The sequence below is a fragment of the Amblyomma americanum genome, chromosome 3 (assembly GCF_052857255.1).
Source record: "Amblyomma americanum isolate KBUSLIRL-KWMA chromosome 3, ASM5285725v1, whole genome shotgun sequence".
Taxonomy (NCBI): Eukaryota; Metazoa; Arthropoda; class Arachnida; order Ixodida; family Ixodidae; genus Amblyomma; species Amblyomma americanum.
The window spans coordinates 187,830,021-187,845,485 of NC_135499.1; the positions used below are offsets into that span (position 1 = coordinate 187,830,021).

General features: G+C 52.1%; 1 protein-coding gene and 2 non-coding genes across 12 annotated transcripts in view; 2 read left to right on the forward strand and 1 right to left on the reverse strand.

Annotated features, from left to right (window-relative positions):
* The window catches only part of EndoA (SH3 domain containing GRB2 like, endophilin-A), an 88,379-nt gene that overhangs the window by 16,019 nt on the left and 56,895 nt on the right, over positions 1-15,465 (forward strand). For all 10 annotated transcript variants that reach the window (XM_077659234.1, XM_077659235.1, XM_077659236.1 and 7 more), the window contains one exon: positions 14,274-14,331. The gene's annotated coding sequence lies outside the window, so the exon portion shown is untranslated. Of the gene's footprint in view, positions 1-14,273; positions 14,332-15,465 lie in introns of those variants that run through there.
* On the forward strand, positions 12,041-12,114 carry TRNAP-CGG (transfer RNA proline (anticodon CGG)). Its single transcript has one exon. It is a non-coding gene; the product is annotated as a tRNA-Pro (tRNA).
* On the reverse strand, positions 12,338-12,411 carry TRNAP-CGG (transfer RNA proline (anticodon CGG)). Its single transcript has one exon. It is a non-coding gene; the product is annotated as a tRNA-Pro (tRNA).

A 15,465-nucleotide genomic window follows, 5' to 3' on the forward strand; every position in this document is an offset into this window, starting at 1 on the left:
TCTGTTGACGTCCCACTCGTGACGATGATCGAAGTGGATGGACGTGTTTTCTGTGGCCTCAGAGATTCGGAGACAAAAAACGCTCGGCATCACCACCGCTCGCTTGTGGGAATGGCCCTCCGGCCCTGATACCCCGTATATTATTTTTTTTTGTTTAATGTATAAAACGTACGTTTTAAATTAGTCACCTCTTCGTCAGTGGAACGCGGTAATCGTTAGTGTGGGCCAGCTTCAGTGTTTCTTCATTCAATAACTATTAAAAGAATGCGTAAAAAACCCATTTCCAAGGTGCTTGGAGAAGGCAAGGGACAAAAGGAGTGTTCACGCCACAACGACTGGTTTTAATTGCGCTAACGCAGAGCGCAGCCTGACTGCCGGGAGTATGAACATTTATAAAGACGCCCACAGAAGAAGAAATAGTATGCAGAATAGTATTCTCTTGTCTTTTGTGACTTTTTTTTTTCTTTCAAGTTACAATCTACCAAGTGGCCCGCATTTCAACCCTTTTTGAGAAGGCACCCAGGCTGGGAGAATGCTTGTACAATGTGGGAACCGATGGACACCCCGTACGAGGCAGATGCTAAAGGGCACCACCGCTGGGGTCACGCGAGCGCTCGGGTTGTCTGCCTCTCTTCGTAACCTCTTCGCGCCAATTTAAAATGTCGACTGTGCTGAACTTCATACAGTGTTGTCTGCGTCTCTTCGGCCTGTTCACGATAATTTTATTTGTATTTATTGCTTAATTTTGGTACCTGTGTGTGCCCGAATGTGCGTGTTTCTTTGCTGTCGTGGAGCGAGAGGCGGAGTGAGTTCGGAGAGGGCGCTATTTGTCCGGCAGAAGCGCTGGAGCCCCGTGTCGCCACCCGCTTAACGTCTCCTGTCCTTTTCTATTTATGCTCTTCATCTCCCATCTTCCTCGTGCAGACATGTATGCGCGTGTGAGCGACGCGGAGCCTGTCCAGCGCGTTCGTGCCTCCAGCTCATAAATTAAGGCACCCCGATTCGATCGACCGCTTCGCACGATGTGCTGCTCCCAGAGAAAAAAGAAGGGGGAGGGAGTGCGTTCAACAGACTCCATGGAGGCTCGCTCCATCGACCGCATTTTCGCGCCGTTGTTGCCACATATGCGATGCGTTCATGGATATGCCTTATGTCCGATCTGACCTCACCCGTATACCATTTATCGCTATAGCCTCGGTCATACCTCTGTAGTAAGATAGTAATGGTTACCTCGCGTTATACATTTTACTGCCGTACGTATAAATAGGCTAGTTTTGCTGTGCTATATAGTTTGGGGTGCCTGCTTTTTTTTTTCTTACGCGTTGTGTCTGGCGGTGTGTTTTCAGAATGCTCTTTCGCTTTTCTGTGCATGCACCTATCATCACACGAAACCCATGCAGCAACGCAACGAGTTGCCTGTGGGGCGCCTTTTCCAAGATTGAGTGACCTTCAGCAGGGTAAACATGCCGGCATCAACCATAATGGAAGCAGTGACGACAACGGGAACACCACATGAGGTAGCACGCAGAGCAGCGCTGTCCTGTGTACTTCCTCTTGTTGTGTTCCCGTTTCTGTCGCTGCTTTAATTATGGTTGGGTGAAATCTGTAGGTTTCTCCCATTGGGCGGACGCTGCATGCGCGCAACCAATCTGTCGGTGTAGCGCCAGACACTGCCGCTGTTGGAATAATAATTTTGTCGACCTGCCCGCTTCATCGGCGGCTGCCCATCGTGGTGGGCTGACGGTAAATTTGCAGTCGGTGATCACTCGATATCCCCCCCCCCCCCCCAACTCCGTTGAAATGTGAGTTGGGCGCTGTTTGCTTCAAAATTCAGATATCGCTTCAAATTGGGTTCTTGAGAAGCCCTTTTGTAGTTCGTTTTTGTTTGTTTGTACCAGTCATAACTGTCCTTGAATTTTTCCCTGCAAGGTACCCGTTATTTGACAAGAAAAGCTGCAAGAGAAAGTGTTTACAAAGTAACGTGCTTTGTCTCTTTATTTTCTTATTCTTTGAATTGCAAGTGCGTGCTTGATCTGCGTGGCCTCGTGCGCAGTCTGGGGCGCACCACATTCTAATATCGCAGCCATTGTTGAGGAGCACTGGCTAGAGCTCCCTTCCCTCCCTTCGGGAAAGCATACTTCCCCAACACATTTTGAAGTGAAGCCACGCACTGGGTGTGGGATGGGTCAAACTGTCATTGCGTGCCTCTTTATATTTTGTTTAATCAGATAAAAAGAATAATCGAATCGCAGAACTGTTTATTGCGAGCCTTGTATTCGTAGCCTCTACTGCTGTGGCCGTTCCTCGCTGAGTTACTGTGCCTTTGTTCCGAAATAGTGACGTGGGAAGTTTTCCGCATCAGCGGTGTAACCGAGTTTGGCACACACCTACCACGTCTTTACGTGAACTGAGCTTACTTCAACGACGGCGCTACACTGCAGCTCCGAGTTGACGTTGAGCTTTCGACGACAGCTAGTTCAGTTCGACTGGCGTCGGCGCTCCCAGGTATGTGGCTGCGCTGACAGGATGGCGCTCGAGTATCGGCCCAATTGGCGACACTGCCCGCAGCCGTGTGCTCTCAACTTTCACATAACGCTGCTGTCCTGGATCAGGACACGAATTATGATCATCGCCAATTGAATGCATGTTATAAACACTGAAACACGCAAAGCGGCATCAGTCAGAGAAACTCGTGCCTCTGTTTGATTTTCTTGGCTCTGTAGAGGTGTCATCGGAAGCTCATAACTTTTGCGGGTGTTGTTTCAAGTTAAGGGGGGAAAAATATCAGGTATAGTTTCCTTCATTAGCGGGTGACATATGACGTCACACTTTTAAAATCAAAGGAGTTCGAGTAATATCTTTTAGGGAATAAATCCTTCTATGATGTTTCGTTCCTTTTTAAGGAACGAACAGGGTATTTTACTCATCAGACAATTTAGACGGAAGTACACAGCCGCAGTAGAGTGTGAAGCAGCCGTACTCGGCCTCCGCTCTTCAGAGTGCATCACGGGATACAATTTCGTGGAAACTTCCGCGTAAACGCAGTCGACTGCCGTTCAGTTCGCTGACGATCGGAGTGGCAGCCAACGTCGTTAATGTGTCTGTCTTCTGCTGCCACCCGATACATATCGTTGTTGTTGGGCGTCAGTTACTCCCTTAGAACGCTGCGCCGTTCTTCGTCGGTACGCGCGCATTTACGGGACGCCACTGCCCGGCTGCCTGAACGGGACGGCGGTTCTGGCTGCAGAGTTGATCCGGTTTAAGGGTGGCTTGCGTGCATGTTTTTGTTGGCATGCCGTCCTTCGACGGGGGCGAAATGCCGAGGTTATTAGTGCAGGCTGAAGAACACCAGGTGATCCAACTTAATCTGCAGCCCTGCACTGCGGTGTGTCTCTGCTTTTAGTGCATCGGACAGCAGCCTCTCGAAGTGGGCACCTGACCAGATACTTTTATGTCGCCCCCGTGCTGGACTGTTCGCTGTCCCCGGCTGGGGTCGGTTTTAGTCGGCAGATGCGTATCGTAAAGCAAACGTGGTGTGACAGCAGCGCGTGCACCAAAATATCAAATGATGACGACGGAGAGCCCGAAATGAGCGTAACGTGGCGACGTCCTCTTTGCCGCCAGCTCTGCCTTTACCTCTCTGTTCCACATCGCGATACTCGGGAAGCCGACGGGTGCGAGTGGAGACAATTGTGGTTGTTTTGTGTTGCATATTATAACCAGCAGGGGGCCACAGTTGTCTGTACCTCAGCGACACCACAATGGTATAATTAGCCTGCCCTGGCTGCGGGGCGTGTTCTTCATGTTCTGTGTGTGTACCGACAAGCCCTCGACAATAAACCTGTTCCCAGCGGCCGTCTCGACCCTTTGCCTCCACATCAACGCAGCCGGCGGAGAGAGAAACCCGGAATAACTTCCGCTGCGCCGTTGTCAATTCCTTTCGTACCGCTGAAATATCCGCCGCAAGATGGCGCTGCGTGGACGATGCGACGTCGTTGGGAGTTGTTAGTAACCCACCCGGTTAAAAAACTGCTCCCCCGCTCGTTGTTGAATGGAGGCGTAGAAGCAAGCTGCTCTTTCTTTGATGCCATGGCGATGTACAGTACAGTACAGTGCCGTGCAATATAATCTGGTGTGAAGATGAGCAGCGCTAAGAAAAGCAAACGTTTTGCGAGAGCGTACAAGCACTAAAACGAAGGCGACGCTCGCAGCGTTCTGTGCGCTGTCGGCGTCGATTACTGGCGCGTAACGTGGCGTACGGCCCCCAACGTGTCGTCGTCAACACGTGACAATGGGATCTAATGGGAGATTTAATTGAAAGAGGGTGGCGAAGAGAGCAGAGCGAGTTCTCGTAGTGAGCGATGGCGATTAGCGTACCGTGTTTAATTCTTGTGTTTTCGGTCTCTCGCAGTTAGCTGTCACAGCGTTGTCCTCGGCTAAATTCGCTATTGCGGCTCACCACGAAGTCGGGGTGACGTCTGTTCTCAGTAGATCGCTGCTGAACGGAAAGCTGCCTTGTCGCGGTTAGGGAAGAAGGTTTCAACTCCTGGGTAAAAGAGCGAGAAAAAGAGTGCAGCGTGCTTCGAACACCTTCGTACTGTGCGTTTTCTCCAAAAGATTAAAAATTGATGAAATTTTGTTGCTGTCAGCGGTTGGCGTTTCGGTGGTTTTGTCTGTTTCTAGTATAAAATGACTCTTCTCAGTGTATCTCTTAGCGAATGGTTGATTTAACTGTGAAAGGAGCCGTCCTGAAAACTATTTGTCACACCAGGCGGGGCGACAGGTTTCCTTTCTCCACATCCATCCGTGCCTCAACGAGCCTTAGGCGCCGCAAGCTGAGAAAAAAAAAATTTTTTGCAGTTTTTGTTTGAGATTAGTCGCCTTTTTTAAAGAAAGCACCAGCGTGCCAGCCTTAGCAGTCTGAGCTGTGACCCCCAACCTTCGGCGCGATAAGTCGGCACCACGGTGGGTTCGGACCAGAGGGGACAAATAGGAATCACCTACTCGAAATAACGTTTATTGCTTCCTTGCAGATTACAAGTAGCAGCAAACAACCACCATAGGGAATGAACGTTCCGCTCCCGTACGGGACTGAAAAAGGTGGGAGGAACGTTCGCCCACCTCGTGTGGCACCGGGCCTAACGGCCGGCGGCTGTCAGCATTGGCCGTGCGGGACGGCTGCTCGGCAGAAAGACAAGAGAGGCTCTTCCCGGGCCGTGGAGAGGAGGAGGGCAAAGAGGAAAGGCGGCGTGTGCGCCCTCTCCTCGCAAACCTCCCGAACGAAACGCATAACATCGCATGATTACTATGGGACAGGAGAAGTATACGTAGCCCCGCACGCTTGAAGCTGCGTCGCAACAAAGAACGCATAGAAGCCAGGGCTCTTATAATCTGGAACGGCAGTTGTAGCCCAACAGTACTTACGTGCTGGTTTACCTCACGAGAGCAGAAAGTTGGGCTGGTTGGTTGGTATGCATACTCGAAAAAAAATTATATAGGCCGGCTGTATGTTCCTATTTTCTTGTTCTCCATCCTAGCGCTCAGACCCGGTGAGTTCCGTTTGCTGCATTCGTGCCGAACACCGTGGTTGGCATGTGTTGAAATTCTTTGCAGCCGCGCCGAAATTACAACACAAACCAAGTTGCCAGATGAACGGTTTTGTCGTTGCTACTTTAGATTGGCACTTGCGGTAGGCCTCCACAAGCTTTCTAAGCCGGGCGTTTGCATAAGCATTCCTGTTCGTCGCCGTAGACAAAATAGAGTGCTTTTTGCGTGACCTGCGAAGCTGGCTTTGCTGGCGAACATAGGAAGCAAAGGCGAAGCCACCTTTCCGTGATTGCGGTGTAGTGCTTTTCGAGGGCGAAACTTGTGCTCTTGTCCGAAAATGTTAATGTTTTGTGTGCCAGTGATGTAATCCTAATGGTATTTACGATTAAATTTTGATGCGCTCAATGAACTACGTGTGTGCGCGTTGTCCGCTTAGTTCCACGTCATGTCCGAGACGTCTGCGTTCCAGTGGGTACGATGCTCGACCGAAAGACGCGGGTTGGATCCCGGCCGCGACAGTCCAATTTCGATGGAGGCGAAATTCTAGAGGCCCATGTATTGTGGTCGACATTTCCGCGCCCTTCGCTACGGCGTCCCTTATAACCTGAGTCGCTTTGGGACACCCTAAACCATAAGCCGTTGCAGCGTCGCCTCCTACCCAGCCTTCACCTCCTGACGTTTTGTGTAGCATCCCTCAAATCGAATGGCTGTCTGTGCGACTGGTGTCGTTCGCCCTAACAGCGCGTGGCGGCGCGCGTATTCGTGTCGAGTCCCTCCGAGTTGAGCCACTGCACCATCTGTCGGGAGACAGCGTCCTTTTGTACGTCCGCATCTTTTCTGGGTGTCTGCTTTGACTTGTCTTCTCCGGCGGGACAGACGAGCGCGCCGTCGGCGCCATTTTTTTTTTTTCGTTGAGGACGAGAAACAAGGCGGCGAGAGAGAGACGGGAGAGGGCCGAGGGGCAGTCGATTCATTCGTTCCAGCCAAGCGGCCCTTCAATGGGGGCTAGACGGCAGCGCGGCGCGTAGCGCGCGTCAGCGCCGCCGCCGAGAAAGGCTCGCTTCGCTGTCTGCAGCTGCCGCCGCCGCTGCGGCGGCGGCGGCGTAGAGGAGAGAGGAGCGGGAGGTGCTTCGCGGACTCGCGCTGCGTCGCTGCCGTATAGCGAGCGTCGCCGCGTGGTTCGGCTGTGCTGGGGAGAAGGAGCAGGAGCAGTGGGCAGGACGTGCGTGCGTTCGTTCGTTCGTTCGTGCGTGCGTGCGCGCGCGCGCGCGCGCGTGTGTGTGTGTGTGTGTGTGTGTGTGTGTGTGTGTGTGTGTGTGTGTGTGTGTGTGTGTGTGTGTGTGTGTGTGTGTGTGTGTGTGTGTGTGTGTGTGTGTGTGTGTGTGTGTGTGTGTGTGTGTGTTAGAGAGAGAGAAAGCGCGCGCACGAGAGAAAGGTAGAACAGTTGAGTGACTATGAGAAAGCGAGTGATTGGGAGGCAGTAATTTATTGGATATTTTGTTAGTAACTGATAGGGACAGTGAGTGACTGCAAGAGGCTGCTTGTAATTGATTGCGTGAGTGAATGAGCGAGGGGGTGAGTCGGGTGGAATGGTGTGCTCCTCCAGAGCCGCCTTGGTGGTCATTACCGGGCCTGCTTCCTGGGGGCTACGAAGAACGCTTCACTCGTCCACCACGCGGTGTGGCTCATGCAGCCTGGCTATTTCCAGCACTCCAGCGCCCCCGGTAAATGTCGCCGCGGCGCTCCATTCACGCTCTTTGCACAAGTGCCGCGAAGCGCCTGAAAGACCGCCTAGGCACGGCAGTCGCTGGTAATTAGTAGTTGCGTGGTGCGCTTTTTGTGCAACTCTGCAAAGCTCCAAGTCACCGGAGACGTCGCCCTGTGTCGCCTGTTTGCTCCTGATTGATATCAACTGAGCTGATCCTTCGCGCGGGCTTTGCGCAACGAGTGCTCTAATGCGACTGCGGAGCGCCCGTTCATTTCGAGTTTCGGGGGCGCCAGTTAGTCGATCCGGGCTTCCATCTAGCTTTTGACGGGCGACATAGCGCCTTCGTCAGTGGAGCCTTTGTGACATTTCGCCCAGTAGTAATTGGGTCTTGCGCAATGACGCCGAGTCTGTCGCTTGGGGGGTTTATCGGCGAGGTCTCTTTCAGATTGAAGGGAACCCTCCAGAGCTGCCGTTTTTAAGCTCTCGTTCCGGACCTGCTCCATAGAAGCAGGCATCGTAAATCGACCACTCGTGGCTTGCCCGTTTCAGTGAAGCCAGTGCAGCGCTTGAATCACTCCGAAGCATGGTCAGCTTATCGGCGTGAACGTGTGCAATCGATCGCGGTATGCAGAGTCAATTTGGAGCAGAGTCTAAGCTCCACTATGTCCACCCGCCTCAAAACTTTTTGAAGGTGGCCAGAAATTCTGTTTTTTTTTTTTGCACCGAGGGCGCATTGATTGAGATTTAATCGCGCACGTAGTAATTTCAACGCACAGAATTAAGCTTCATATATTTATCATAGGCTGCGCGCAAAGATGCCGATGAAATCAACTTTTTCGCGTATTTTTTCGATTTTTTGCTTTTTTCTCTTTAACTTTTCACTGCGGGTGTACGTAATCTGACGCGTCCAACCATAACCTGCCATCGATACAGCAACATGCCACTGAGCTTATCGGCGTTGAGTCCAAGGTTGACAAGGAGTGACAGCTTTTAAATGGCGAGCGATTATCCCTCGTGCCTTAATTCCGCAGCGTTCTACCAAGCGCTGTTTCTTTTCGAGGGGGTTGCATGATTTCATACCCAGATAGCCCGGTACTTTTTCTTCAACCTGTGTGTGCCCTTTCGCGATGGTGTTGTGGTTGTGTCGCGTCACGGAGTGAGGGTCTCCGCCCGGGGCCCCCTTGCGGGGCACTGGGTCACGGATATGATGCCGGTTTTACGCGCGTGGGTGGACAATCAGAGGGAAGGAGGAGGAGGAGGAGGGGTCGGCAGCTTTGTGCTGGTGCGTAGCGTCACTTCCGGCGCATCGATCGGTCGGCGTCGCCACCGCATGGCGCTGCCAGCCGCTGCCGTCGCCGGGATGACCCAGTTCCTACCCGCGGCCCTGACATCCGGGCCCGCTGAAGCGAACTTTCTTTTTTTTTCCCCCTTCTGTTGTTCATTTATTTCGTGTGCCATTTGTGTCTTATGTTTTCTTCCTCGCTCCTTTCTTTCTTCTGTCATCTGCGTGCCGCTCTTTGTTTTGCCTCTGCTTCCCCCACCCCCTTTTCATTTCTCATGGGCAGTTCTGTTTTCCCCTCCGATGCTAACCGGTTCGTTTTTATGTGCTGTTCATCATTTTGTCGCTGTGCCAACGGATCGCTTCTCGTGTCTGCTGCAGAAATACTTTTTTTTTTCTCCTTGATAACGAAATGCTCCGGTTACGGCTGTTTAACGTCGGAGGCAGTTACCAAGTATATAACTAGGAGTAGACAATAAAGGGAGGCTATAGCAGAAAGGGGTAAAGGTTCAGCATATCTCCTCCCAGAGTAATATTTGCACGTTTGTGCCCTGCGCACTGATGCAGTGTGTGCCGCCCTGCTCTGTTCGTTTCCGTCTCGGAGCTCCAAATTCAGTGCGGGGTGAAGCCTTCACTCCAGGGTGTCCTTGGGAGACTAAGTGTAGCGTTGAAAGCGCGAGGCTGCGAACCGCGCGCAACTTCTGCGAATCGCGTGGTGATTCATTCGCACGTGAAAAGTCGAGGGTGAGCGCGATGTATTATCCCCACAAAAGGAAATGATAAGATAAAGAGCGCTAGAGTCTAGATAGCAAGAACGAACGAAAGAGGGAAACCAGTGGCGACTGAACCCACCGTATCCGCATGTCAGTTACCCCACCCCGCCACCCTTGATTCTTCTCTCTCTATCTGTGTGTGTGTGTGTGTGTGTGTGTGTGTGTGTGTGTGTGTGTGTGTGTGTGTGTGTGTGTGTGTGTGTGTGTGTGTGTGTGTGTGTGTGTGTGTGTGTGTGTGTGTGTGTGTGTGTGTGTGTGTGTGTGTGTGTGTGTGTGTGTGTGTGTGTGTGTGTGTGTGTGTGTGTGTGTGTGTGTGTGAGAGAGAGAGAGAGAGAGAGAGAGAGAGAGAGAGAGAGAGAGAGAGAGAGAGAGAGAGAGAGAGAGAGAGAGAGAGAGAGAGAGAACGTTAGAATCATTCTTGGAGAGGTTATCGGCGTCCCTCCTTGACATGACAATTGTCAGCTCGTCAGCCTCAAAACAGTGGTTATGGTGCTCACCCGAAAGACGCGTTTTAGATCCTGGCCGCGGCGGTTGAATTTCGATGGAGGCGAAATTCATGAGGCCCGTGTAGTGTGCGACGTCACTGCACGTGAAAGAACCTTAGGTTGTCGAAAATTCCTGAGCCCTTCACTACGGCGTCCCTCATAGCCTGAGTCGCTTTGGAACGTTAAACCTTCATAAACCATAAAAATTCCTCGTGTCTGCGACTGTCGACATTAAATTTTTGAAGGCAGGCTGCCTCTTAATATAAACTGCATGCATGTTTTCGATTCTTTTGTGTTCTCAGAGTGTTTAAACGCTGTGATTACGGGGTAACGAAAGCAGTACGAGGATTTCGCACGCATGTAGAAAATGGAAAAAATGGTCTTTTTGTAGCCATAGCTACATTACGGTAGCATTTAGAGCCTTCAGCGTGGCTGCGCCGTCACGTGGTTGTTCACGTGGTGCTGAGCAGCTGCCGGCGGCGCGGCGCTGTGGCTTATGTGGTTCCCCACGTGGTTGGTCACATGATCAAGTTCCGCTTCCCTGTGGCGGCACTGCCGCCCTGTGGCTGCGCCGCCACGCGGTCACGTGGTATGGAGCAGCTGCCTGCGGCGCGGCGCCGTGGCTGATCACGTGGTTGGTCACGTGACCAAGTTCCACCCGGCCAGCTGTAGCTATCGCGTCACTCCAGGTTTAACCAGAGCTAAACCACCGCCATTTTTTTTTGTCTGAATAGTGCGGGGCTTGTCACTGTTGTTTTAGAGCTGTGAGGGCTGTTAACTCGAGACGTGGTAGGCTGCCGATAAATTGGCCCGAGGTCCGATTTGCCGGGCTCAGGACAGTCTCGATCCAGGATTCTCGAGGGAGCGGGCGCACACCTTTGCGGAGCTCACGCAAATACCCCGTTTGGACCGTCGGACTTACCCTCCTCCCCACCCCTCTCTTACGCACTCCCAACAGATCATCTTCAGACGCCTCCAGACCCGCTCTCTGTCATCCCCTCAGCTTTTATCCCACTATTGCGGCACATGCCCTGCATGCTCCCTATGCGGTGACCCCCACGCCACACTCTCCCATATCCTTTTCGGCTGCCCTGCTGACCCTCCCCCGCGGGGACAGCTCGCCATCTCGAGCTGGGAGGACTGGGAGGTCCTGCTTATGTCTGCAGACCCGACATCGCAGCTTGCTGCGGTGACTCGGGCTGCCGACGTCATGTCCCGGTTTGACCTACTTGATGCAGTGCGGGACCGCGAAGTGGCCCAGGGACCCAGCTGGGTCTAAAACGCACTTGCTGAATAAAGTTTTTGTGTCTGTCTGTGTGGTTCTTTCCTTTCCTTCGTCCCGTATGTTTTCGACCGGTGAGTGAGGGGCTGCCAGTCCAGACTGGACAGGTCTGTCCTTGGCGCTGCATTGTATGAGCCACGGAGCCGCACTTCTTCCGCTGCGGCCATCTCGCCGCTTATCAGCTCCGTGCCATCCTCGAAGACCTGCACCGCGACTGACCTACCGTAGGAGCCAATCATGCGAGCAGCCTGGCCGTTTTCGAGGATATCACTTTAGCTCGCGGTCGCTTGCATGGTTGCAATGGCGCCCTCTTCGGTGCTCTCTCATGAGGCAAATCACAATTTCCGATCCATGCTGACAGCGCGCAATTTTTTGCTGCCGCCGCGAAGCTTGTTGCTGCTTCCGGTGGCTCCCCCCCCCTGTTCTTTTATCGACGACGTCGGTCTCCGGAGTCTCGCGGTCGCGTCCGCGAAAAACCCTATTATATGTGGCCGCGCTGCCCCAAGCGTCCTTGATGACGCCGCCCCACGAAACACAAGTAGGTTATGCAGGCATTGTGGGCGCCCATTCTTTGCGTGGAACGGCCTTTGTTGGGCCTTTGCTCTTGCCTTCCGTTTTTCGCTCTCTCCTTTGCTTCCTGTGGCAGCTACACGCCGGGTTATGTCTTTGCTTTCTTTTTTCTTTCTTCCTTACATCGCGGGGTCACCTGTCACATACCCAAGCTTTTGCTTTGTTTCCGGCGAAGTGAAAAACGCAGACCAACGTTTGAAACAATTGACGCTCCGGCTGTGGAAGAATGTGTTGGTTCATTTGTTTCAAACGTTGGTTTCCCCACTGACCGTGCCGACAAAGCTCCTTTTCGCTGCATTATATATATATGGTCGAGGGTGGCGCTAGTGAACACTCTCAAGGTTCGCGTACACCAAATAAACATAAATACCCACGAGAGCAGCAGATTGGACAGCCGTCGCCGTAGCTCAGTTGGTAAGAGCACCGGACGCGGTATTCGGAGGTCGTGGGCTCGGATCCCACCGGCGGCATGGTTGTTTTTTCTGCTGCTTTATATATATATATATATATATATATATATATATATATATATATATATATATATATATATATATATATATATATATATATATATATATATATATATATATATATATATATATATATTAATGTGTTGTGGTTATCAGTGAGATAATATTACTTAGATTAATAAATGGCTTAAAGAAAATTATAAAGCAGCAGAAAAAACAACCATGCCGCCGGTGGGATCCGAGCCCACGACCTCCGAATACCGCGTCCGGTGCTCTTACCAACTGAGCTACGGCGACGGCTGTCCAATCTGCTGCTCTCGTGGGTATTTATGTTTATTTGGTGTACGCGAACCTTGAGAGTGTTCACTAGCGCCACCCTCGACCATATATATATATATATATATATATATATATATATATATATATATATATATATATATATATATATATATATATACAACGTTCCCCTATGCACCTTGCTTTCGGTGACTGTTGGCTCCCTTCATAAGTGTATATATATATATATATATATATATGTCAGAGAAGCAAGCAGGCAGTGAAACCAAGGAGCATAGATTTTTTTTTTCTTAGTGAATATTTTATCGCTCAAACATAATTGAGTAGAAAAGCAGAAGAAAAAAAATTGGCTCTGGTTTAGCTGTGGTTAAAACCTGGAGTGACGCGATAGCAACAGCTGGCCGAGTGGAACTCGCTCAGTCGAATTGCAAAGTCAGTCTTTCGCCGCTCCATTTCGCTGGGCGTTCCTTCATCACCTTCGTCCCTGCACATGGATTCACTCTCTCCCTCCCTCTCCACTCCCCCCCCCCCCCCCCCCGGTTCGGTTTCGCCGGAGAGCCGCGCCGCCGGCAGCTGCTCCGCACCACGTGACCAGCCACGGCGCCGCCACGGTGGCTACGGGGTGGCCACGCTGAAGGCTCGGAATTCTAGCTTAATGTAGCTATCGCTACAAAACAACCGCATTGCGCCGGTGGGATCCGAACCCACGACGTCCAAATTACGCGTCCTGAGCTCTATCAGGAAGGAAGCTCTTGAACGTGATGGGGATAGCGCGCGTGTGTAGTTGATGTGTAGTTAATCCGTAGTTGCCAACAACATGTACCAAGTAACTATATACCAACAGGAGTCGGCAGATAGTAGGTCTGCCTCCTCCTCCGTTCGCGTTATTCATGCTTTCTTTACTGTAGGTTGATGTGTGCATGAGCAGGGGCGAGGTCGCTGGGTCGACGGTGAACATGCGTGCATTGTTAAGACGCGCGTATTGTTCGGCGACGAAGCCAAGCGTGCATGCAGCCGAAAATGAGCTCGCGAGTGACAGGCTTCTGCATGGAAGGAATTGCGTAGGCGACCGTACAACGCCGCTCCTCCGCGTCTCCCTGATGGGCGGCACACGGGCCGGAAGGGCACCGTGAGTCCGTGCCTATCAAGCTTTGGTGGTCCCAAGTTTATCCTCCAACAAAGCAGCGCTGGCTAATGCGCGGTGCAATAACTGCGCCCGTCCCCGCGCGCTCCTTGTATGGAAGGTTCTGTCTTGCTGGCGCGCAGTTCTTGGAATTAACATTTCAAGTGCGCCGTTAAAAGGAAAAGAAAAAAAAACTCATAGGGTGCCTCGCTGGAAGTCGTAATAAAAATGCTCGAGGCCTAGCGGCGCGCAAAAAGCGCGCATACCGCGATGTTTTTTTTTTTTTTTTTGCGAGGTTTGAGACGCCGAGCGGAGTAATTTAGTGGCGGCGCTCTCCGCGAGGTTATTTGGCGTGCACACGGAGATTCAGTATACCCTGGCGCTTCGTTGAATTTTGGCGGAATCTCCTTACGCTACGGTTTTTCCGTGGGTTCAGGAAGCCGCTGTGGGGCGTTTTGCGTGCTTTTCCTTATTATTCTTGCGCAGTCACGGTGTATTTGCGCCTGCTACGGGCTCGGGTGTCTGGCGCCCGGGATATATATATACGGTTCCTATGTCTTTCATGTGTGAATTTTCTTGTATTTGTAGTCGGCCTGTCAGGCAATGCCCGTGCTTTCATGCACAAAACAAGTATGAAGCTCGCGCCATCCCACACGGACGGGTTATAAGTCACCCTATAGAAACGTGGCTTTTGTATCGGATTTTTGGCGCTTGACAATTCTCTCCTTGTCCTGTGCAGGGGAGGTCAGGCATGGACAGCCCAGTGCGGACGTGAAGCACGGAGACCAGCTGCAAAGGTGAGGTGGCCTCGCCGCGAGCATGTTGTAAAAGGTGCCTGCTGTGGACTATATACGCACGCACGGGATCCCGGTGTCTAATGACGTGGTGCAGGAACATCCTTATTAGGGCACCTTATGGTCTGATTCTTTGCGGGCGTGTACCTAGAGCACCAAGTCGGAATTTCTCTCTTGAGTTAAATATTGGGAGCATCGCATAATTAATGTCCGCTGTTAATGTACGCTGTTGCGAGTATACCGCGTCTTCCAGTCATGGCTGAACGCGCAGCTCTATCGCGCCAACTGCGCGCATGGTGGTGAGAGTTTTGTTACGATGTACTCTGCCGTCACTTGCCTTGGAGTATTTTGCCGCCGCCCTCTGACATTTGCCGGGCGCGTAGTTCCGCCAACACTGCATGGTTTGTTATATTCCTGTGGCAACTTGAAACGCAGTAGCGCCAGGTTGGGCGGTATTGCCTTGCCCTCCTAGTCTCCTGCACACGACGCCGTTTCGTGTCTCCCTTGTCGTTGCCGTGCATGCCGTCTTTGCCTCTATTTGAGCGTGTGCACGCGTGCTGGCGTACGTGCGGCCTCCTTTGGTTTCGGCGCCGATGAGGTGAACCAAACCGCGTCTTCTGCTGCTAGAATTTGTCCTCACGCTAGCCTTCGTGCCTGCTCTGCTGCACGTGCAGTGAGAGCACACCTCATGACTGGCCGCGTTACCAGCGGAAATGGGCCAACAAATTTTCCCTTCACTTTCTGATCGCGAGGCGGCGCTTTGCAGAGTTGCCAGCCGCACCAGCAGCAGTGTCGGTCCCCGTAAGTGGCGCCACATCGCGACGAGGGAGGCGTCCAGATTTCTCCGAAGCGGTTGCCATCGGAGTATATAGAGGAGGCCTCGGCAGATACGTGACAGGCTTTCACTAGCAGCGCACGCCGGTCGTACGGTCCGCGTCGTCACAGCGCTCTGGTTCACGTCCGGTCGCAAGGAAATTGCGGCGTCTATATATAAACACGCAATGTGCCTTAATTGGCTGGCGATGATGCATCGACCTTGTCATTGATGGGGGTTCGGTCAGGCTCGCACCTGTTCACCTATTTTCAGGCTTTCGCGCTCTGGTTTGTATTCCTCGTGAGCCTGCCGTCACGTGCATT